The sequence below is a fragment of the Tribolium castaneum genome, chromosome 3 (genome assembly GCF_031307605.1).
Source record: "Tribolium castaneum strain GA2 chromosome 3, icTriCast1.1, whole genome shotgun sequence".
NCBI classification, from domain to species: domain Eukaryota; kingdom Metazoa; phylum Arthropoda; class Insecta; order Coleoptera; family Tenebrionidae; genus Tribolium; species Tribolium castaneum.
In genome coordinates, this window is record NC_087396.1 from 20,157,922 (window position 1) to 20,165,459 (window position 7,538).

The window sequence follows — 7,538 nt, forward strand, 5'->3', positions numbered from 1 at the left end:
TCAGACCAATCAGGGAAATAGTGTTGTAATAGTTTTTGGTGTTAATAATAATAATAATAATAATAATAATAATAATAATAATAATAATAATAATAATAATAATAATAATAATAATAATAATGTTTATTAATGTTTAAAGACTACACTGGTCATAACACAAGTCAATAAGAGGGCTTACCAAGAACATAAATGACATAAAATACAATCATCATACATAATATATATATACAAAGTTAATACATAACATCACATTTAAAATCATTAAAATACTCATCATATGAGAAAAAAGCTTTTTTACAGAGGTATCTTTTTATAACCTTTTTAAATTTATTTGTCTTTAGCTTAGCAATATCATCAGGCAACGCATTAAAAAATTTTATTCCTAGGTTTCCGGTGCCGTTTTCGGAGCTTTTTAAGCGAATACTGTGTAGGCAAATTTTATCTCTGTGACGTGTACTACAGTCCGGGACATTTCTATTTGGACATAAAAAATTTGAATTTTCTGACATTTATACGTGTATTCAGCGTCTGTGTGAACAAAAAATGTTCTCTCTCTCATTCTATGGTTCTTGAGCTTTAATAACAGGGACATTTTTTAAATTGGTAGCATTAGAAAATGACAGTAAACAGCTGACTGATGTAAACAATAACACAATAACAAAGGAAATGTTATAATTTTAATCTATATAACCAGTGGCTGCTTTAAAAGTGTGTACTAACGGGATAATAACATATTTACGCAAGTATTTTTGAAGGTAGAAACATTACTTGTCATATAACAACTACTCAGATTATATGATGAGACGGGAATGGCACAATACAGAATTGCAGTCAGTGATTGTGATGGAGAAAGCTGCTGTGAAGTACTGACAGTACTGACTATCGCTGGTTGTACGATTTGTGCAATTTGTGATATATTTTGTGTGAAAAACTGGAAAAGAAAGTGCATCACTGCATAACCTCACTTATCGCAGTTTTGCACTTTTTGATGATGGGAATTGCGGTTCAAGTAATTATGAGTTATAGATGGAGAGCCCTGTTTACTTCAAAGTAAGTTCACGACATTTACAGATACTTTCTTTATGTTTTTTGTCTTTTCTGGTGTAGAGGGTTAACTTTTCTATTTTCATATAAAATTCAAACCAAACGAAATCGAAAAGCTTAATATTGTCATGTTTTTTATTAATTATTAAAAAAATTATTTAAAAAATCACAGATAGTGTTTATAATTTGCAGCTGAAGCCTTTTGGGTCCACTTTGTTCGTTATTTCCTGGCAGCCACTCTTGTTTCAAGCAGAGTGGGTGTAAAGTTAAAAATAATCCCGTAAAATTGTTAATATAACTCCTTTGCACTGGCATGGGGTATTTGAAAACTTACGTTTAACAAATACGTCACAAAGTCTCAGCCATCGTTGAAAAACATAATAAGGGCTTTATAACAAGAAGCGCTTTCTGATTTTACTGTGGACGTGTGGAAGAATAGTGTGAAATATTGCGAAAAACCAACTTTTACTCTTGTTTACATTTTTGTACGTCTCTATCTGAGAGTAGTCTCTTGTATAAAAAATATAGCCTACTAATAAAGGAAATTAAAGTGTTTTTATTTCTGGGTTGCCCCCAATTCCACTTCGCCCTTGCCTGATAATCAAGACACTGATAATGAAATTGGTGTTAGTGCATCGAATACAAACGTGTTGAATAGATGAATAAAAGAGAGACAACTGCTTTTTTCAAAAAGGCCATTTCAAATTTATTCAAAAAGCACACCCCCATTGAAAAGGGTCCATTCACGATGAAGTTTGGCTTCCTGCATGACGTAGGTCTCGGACACCAATCTCACTGTAAATGGTCTAAATTGGTCTTGCATCTCTAAGACATGGACTCACTGAGAGCGACTTCTGCAGTAGGCTTGAGACCTGCCTGCCTGTCTCGCAACAATCTCTGCATTATGATTCCAAATCATTCTATAAAACGCTGTCAATTACAAGCCATGATATGAGGCATGAGGCCGTCTCAGTGTATGTCTTGTGGTGTACATTGAAACTGTTTCTTAAAGAACCCATTCACAATGAGATCTGCTTCGCTACATGCGGCGCGACAGGACTCAAAGACTAATCCTCAAAGACACAAAAAAACTGACACAGTTTATCATTTTAAGCCATTGACAGCGTTTTCGAATGTTGGTGCAAAGACTTGTCGCGAGGCAGGTTTCAGTCTTCCGCCAACGTCAGTCTGAGTGAAACCCTCTCAAAGTGATCTCAGCGAAAACCATTCACAATGAGATTGACCTATGAGGCCTATGTCGTGCCGCATGCAGCGAGATATGTCTCATTGTTAATGAAAATAGGGCCTTTTTTGTTGTTTAAAGTCGTTTTTTAAAACTTTTGTGGCAAATTTTACTGATGTGGCAGAGAGGGGGCATGCAATTGGAACATGACGATGACTACCCTAAAAGGCACTTCGAGGCTTTTATGGCCTTTTTAATGCAAATTTCAACTTTAAACCTGACAGTCATACCAAGGTCAAACATAACCTCAACAGTAATCCAGCAACGGTACTTCAAAGCATTTGAAAGTTTCTCCATTTGTTTTTAAGTGTTCTAGTTGGTACATTTTGCTGTACTTTACTACAATAAAGAAATATTTAAATTTTTATTATTGTTTACATTTGTCATCTGTCAAACACATCAAACAACCAAGTTCCCTAAATTTGAGCTCTTATCTAGTTTTTGTGCTCTATATAGTCTCGCGTCAACGTATGCCCTATGACGTATCTCATATTGAAATGTCCCGGACTATATATTCGTGAATGTTACTATGTGATTTAAAATTCTCTATGTTAGATTTTATATAATTTAAACACTGATAAATATACATACAAGGAACAGTAAGTATATTAAAATTCCTGAAAACATATTTGCAGTCTTCTCTATATTTTAGACCTCCTACTATACGGATAGATCGACGTTGTAATCTGAAAATTGTAGAAATGGAAGCAGAATGACCCCATACTAATAGTCCATAACTGATGTGACACTGGCATAATGAATAAAATGCAGTTTTTAGAGTTTCAGGAGGAACTTGATCTTTTAAATTGCGAAGTGCAAAAATACCACTACAAAGTAATTTTGCAACCTTTTCTAAATGTGTATTAAACCTCAATGAGGAGTCAAGAATGATTCATAAAAATTTTGTAGATCCTTCCACAAAATCTATTTTTTTCTTTAATGAAAAAACCAATGTATTTGTTTTATTTTTGTTTAATGTTAATTTATTGGATTCGAACCAAGACAAAGCCTTTGACTGTGCATCATCTACGATTTTTAACGCTGTAGACAGATTTTCGTTTTTTTCCATTAGAGTTGTATCATCTGCAAAATGTATACTTTTATTTTCTATATATGAAGAAAAATCACTTATATAAATAATAAAAAGAAGTGGCCCAAGTACAGAGCCTTGGGGCACTCCTAATTCAACATGATTTTTGCCTGAGTCAATTCCTTTGTGTCTTACAAGCTGTGATCTGTTGCTTAAAAATGATGCTATCATTTTACAACTACTAGGTAGCAAGTTATAAAAATATAATTTTCGTAATAAAATGTGGTGATGAACGCAGTCAAAAGCCTTGGAGAGGTCAAGAAATGTTCCTATACCATATTGTTCTTCCAAACAATCTGTCATATATTTTACAAATTTGGTAATTTGGTGTTGAAAGTTGCAGACAAATCGAGTTATGCGGTAACTAGGAATTGAATAAACTGGTGTTCTTTAAAATAACGCTAAAAATTTATGGACAAATACACGTTAACTAACGTTTAAATACATAATAAGCAATAAATAATAAAAATCTTGGAACATGTGTCTTTCGGTTTTCTCAAATTCTGAGATGGGCGTTTTAATAATAAATCCCTAATCGTGGATTGAAATCGCTGGTTAGAGTGTAGGTAATTTAGTTTTGAAAAGCTGCATATAAATCATGTCTCAATTTGAAATTTATCGCTTCCTTTGAATTAATTGATTCTTTGAATTTAAGCGAATTGATACATCAGGCCTATTAGATACAATCTCTGTAACAAGGGGGTATAAAGTTACAGGCTATAACTAACAAGTCTGAAGAAAAACGTTGGTCTGACACCTGTGATTGTATGCATGCAAGGCAGGCAAATAAATCCCGGCGGTGCGATTGTCTTGTATCAAAACCATAAATCCGGCCCTGTACATTCACGGTATCGGAACGATGATAGCGGTGTAATTATAGCACTTAATAAAAAGATATCGGACGTACGATTCTGATACATGGGTTATTTATGTTCGGTAAATATTCATGTCGCATTCAATATATGCATTCGAAAACAACGCCGATAAATCGTGAGGGGCCCAAGGTGGGGCCGAAAATTATGATTTTCCGATTCTGGCGGCCGTAAATAACCGAGCCGATGACGCCGGACCTTTAGGTGTCCGGGTGTCCCTCGTCGGAGGTGGCCTTTTCGACCTATAAATAAGACGTCAAAGACGCACATTGTACAATTATAACAAATAGCCTTTGTTCTTTCGAATATCTTGCACAGGAGGTGAGTTGTTAATCTGCAAGAGGTACGAGTGTGTGTGGCCGGCTCTCGGAACTCAACGTGGAGGAGACGTGTGTGGTTATCGGCATATTTGAAAGGTTACACACCTCAAACCGACCTGTTCGCTAGAAAACCGAAACCATTCATTTCGACAAATATCTTAATCCTACCTGCTTAGTTAGTGTAAACCGCATTTTTTTACACGCTTCGGCGCCGTTTCACGCTCAAGTCGCGCGATGATGCAACGATTAACACTAATGAAGCTGTAAAATATTATGGGCCAGTCAATCGGCTTATGGACAGTTTTGTACAATTATGGAAAAACATAATCATTTTTTACCTTCTTTGGCACCAGCCCACCAATAACCCAAAGCAGAATATTTTGAGATTTCTTCTTAAATTTTGTGGTTTCCGAACAGTTAAAAAATCAATTTTAACTTTTTATTATTAATATATTTCTTTTTTTTTTGATATTTTTTCTTAACTGTTTTTTAAATCAGAAATTGAAATTAAGTTTTAAGTTTTATGCTGTCTAAAAATTCTGATTGTACGTGTACATATGTATTAAAAAGTACTGTAGCAACGTTTACTTTGTACACCATCAAATTTTTATTACCGCAAGGAAACTAATCAGTAATCACTAATCACTCAGGGCATGCTTATTGTCCGTTTATTGCGGACAGGCTGTAGTCTTTTAGATGAACCAATCGGTATCGTAAATATTTTCGGGTCATCTTAAACACCATTATCTGTTGTAAAATTTTATGGTGTGCAAAGAAAACGTGGCTACAATACCAGTTTGTTATTTCTGAAAAAATATTTTTGAAAGGTTCTTTCGAGGATTATTTATTTTGATATTAACTATTATTTATTTTGGAGCCATCTTATAATAATTTCCACTTCCATTGTAATAAATATCCACTACCACGTTCTTAAAAGTAAAATACAGTGCATATACATCGTGCTCAAAAACTGGCGCACCAACTCAATGGTGTGTGGTAGAGAACTGGTTACATATAAAGGTAAAAATAGTAAAAAAATTCTTTGTATTAAAGTTATTGATAAATAACGGATTTTAGATAAATGATATGTGGCAACGTTGTCTAACAGTCATGATCGCAATAGAATTTGAGCAACAATAAAAATAAATTATTTTTGAAACGGTTTCCTAGGAAATAATTCCCAGTGTTGGCACATCTACACATTGTGATTTTTTTGATGAATTTTAATTTTTTTAAATTAAAAAAACTGCTAAAATGTGATAGTAAATTTAAAAATAATTATTCATCGTTTTGTTACGGAATGATTACCTGGTATGAAACATAGAAACATAAAAAAATAATGAAAACTAACGAAGTTAACACAATAAGTTTGTAGCTCCAGATTTTTTTAAATATGACTTTAGGAATTTTTTCAACATTTTTCCCGTAATCTGCACTTGCTTCTCAATAACGTACCACTGAGTTGGTGCGCCAGTTTTTGAGCACCCTGTATTATTTGCAGTAAGTGTTGGAGACTCCTTAATTTGACTAAATCATTCCCCTTTTTACATAATGTAATTTCTTAAAAATAATTTAAAAACATACTTAAAACAGGAGAATGAAGATTGTAGTTTAGGTACCAGAAAAGTATCTGCCCATTTAATTAGGGATTGGGAGGGTTTTTTGTAAATACTGCTAGTTCTAATTAATCTAGAGAAAGCAAGTCAAGAAAGTTAGTTTCGTCGTCGTTTTATCGCATTATATCTCGCTGTTGGTGAAGATAGATAACTTACGAAGCGACTGGTTCGAATTGGCTTAATTATAAAGCGGCATGTCTTGTCAGTTATGAATTAATATGTGTTGGTTTGGAGTGAGTTATATTTAGCTAAAGTTAGTTTCAGTGTTATAAAAAAACGCGGCGTAAATGTGTCGCGTCGATAAGTTGTTGGCAGGGATTAGAAAGATGGTTTTTGGCATATCTATAATGTAAAAATAATAAAATATTTACGGCAGTTTCATTAAAGTTCTAGCATAAAATAAACATAAAACTTGTTCGGCGTAGCACTTCAGAACGTTACTTAACTACAAAATTGCAGTCAAATTCGGGATTTTTATTTTTACACTCGGCAATAACTTGAAAAACGGCCAACTCGCAAAGTTTACTTTCCCAGGTAAACTGTTAAACGATTCGGGCGAGTTCTACAAATATCTGGGTTCTTAAGCGCTTCCAATAGTCGAGCCATATGTTCGAATTAAAAAGTTGCGCTTTCAAACTTTATCGGCTGCGGTGGAGTTGCACAGTCCGATTCACTTGTTAAGTAAGTTTTAACAATACGAGCTTTTAATTGTAACAAATTGAGTCGTTTATTCCATTCAAGCCGGGTTGTCATGCCAATACAAGCTCAGCTTTTTGTAAAAAGCCGCTTTCGCCCAATAAACACTGTTTGCATTTCATTAGTAGCTCACAATATCGCGCAGCCAGGCGGAACGTTCATTATTTGTGTTTACGAATATCAGGCGAATTTATTAGAAACGTCGGTTGAAAAACGTGTTGCGTTTGAATTTTCGTCGTCTTGGTCGGCGGTGCAAATCCGGGAGCAAGGGCTTTTCCGGTCGAGTTCTCCGGAAAGCTGCCCGAAGGACCTAAATCAATGAGCCCGCTTGATATACGATAGACCTTTAATAGCCCCCGGACTTGGCATTTTAGAAGAAACGGAAAGGTCTGCAGGGACCGCGCTCTTCTTCCACACACGAATAAAAATTTTCAATTTCGGCGTAAAATCGCACTTTGATGGCCAAATCGGTAATCACGCCATCAAATATTAATAACGACATAAAAAACGCATCATCTGAGACGTAAAATACGGGCGCAAGTTTGATGCATTAATATAGAAACCGCAGAAACACGCGCAAGGAGGGCCCAAGTGTTGGAACTTTCGAGGGTAGCGCGCGGAAATCTCTGCATCATAATCAATCTTATTCCCGGCTTC

At 34.8% G+C, this 7,538-nt stretch overlaps 1 long non-coding RNA gene across 1 annotated transcript; it reads left to right on the forward strand.

The window, feature by feature from the left end:
• The first annotated feature begins 909 nt into the window (after positions 1 to 909).
• Positions 910 to 3,154, forward strand: LOC135265693 (uncharacterized). Its single transcript, XR_010333470.1, has 3 exons — positions 910 to 1,050; positions 1,237 to 2,886; positions 2,940 to 3,154. It is a non-coding gene; the product is annotated as an uncharacterized LOC135265693 (long non-coding RNA).
• Positions 3,155 to 7,538: the final 4,384 nt, after the last annotated feature.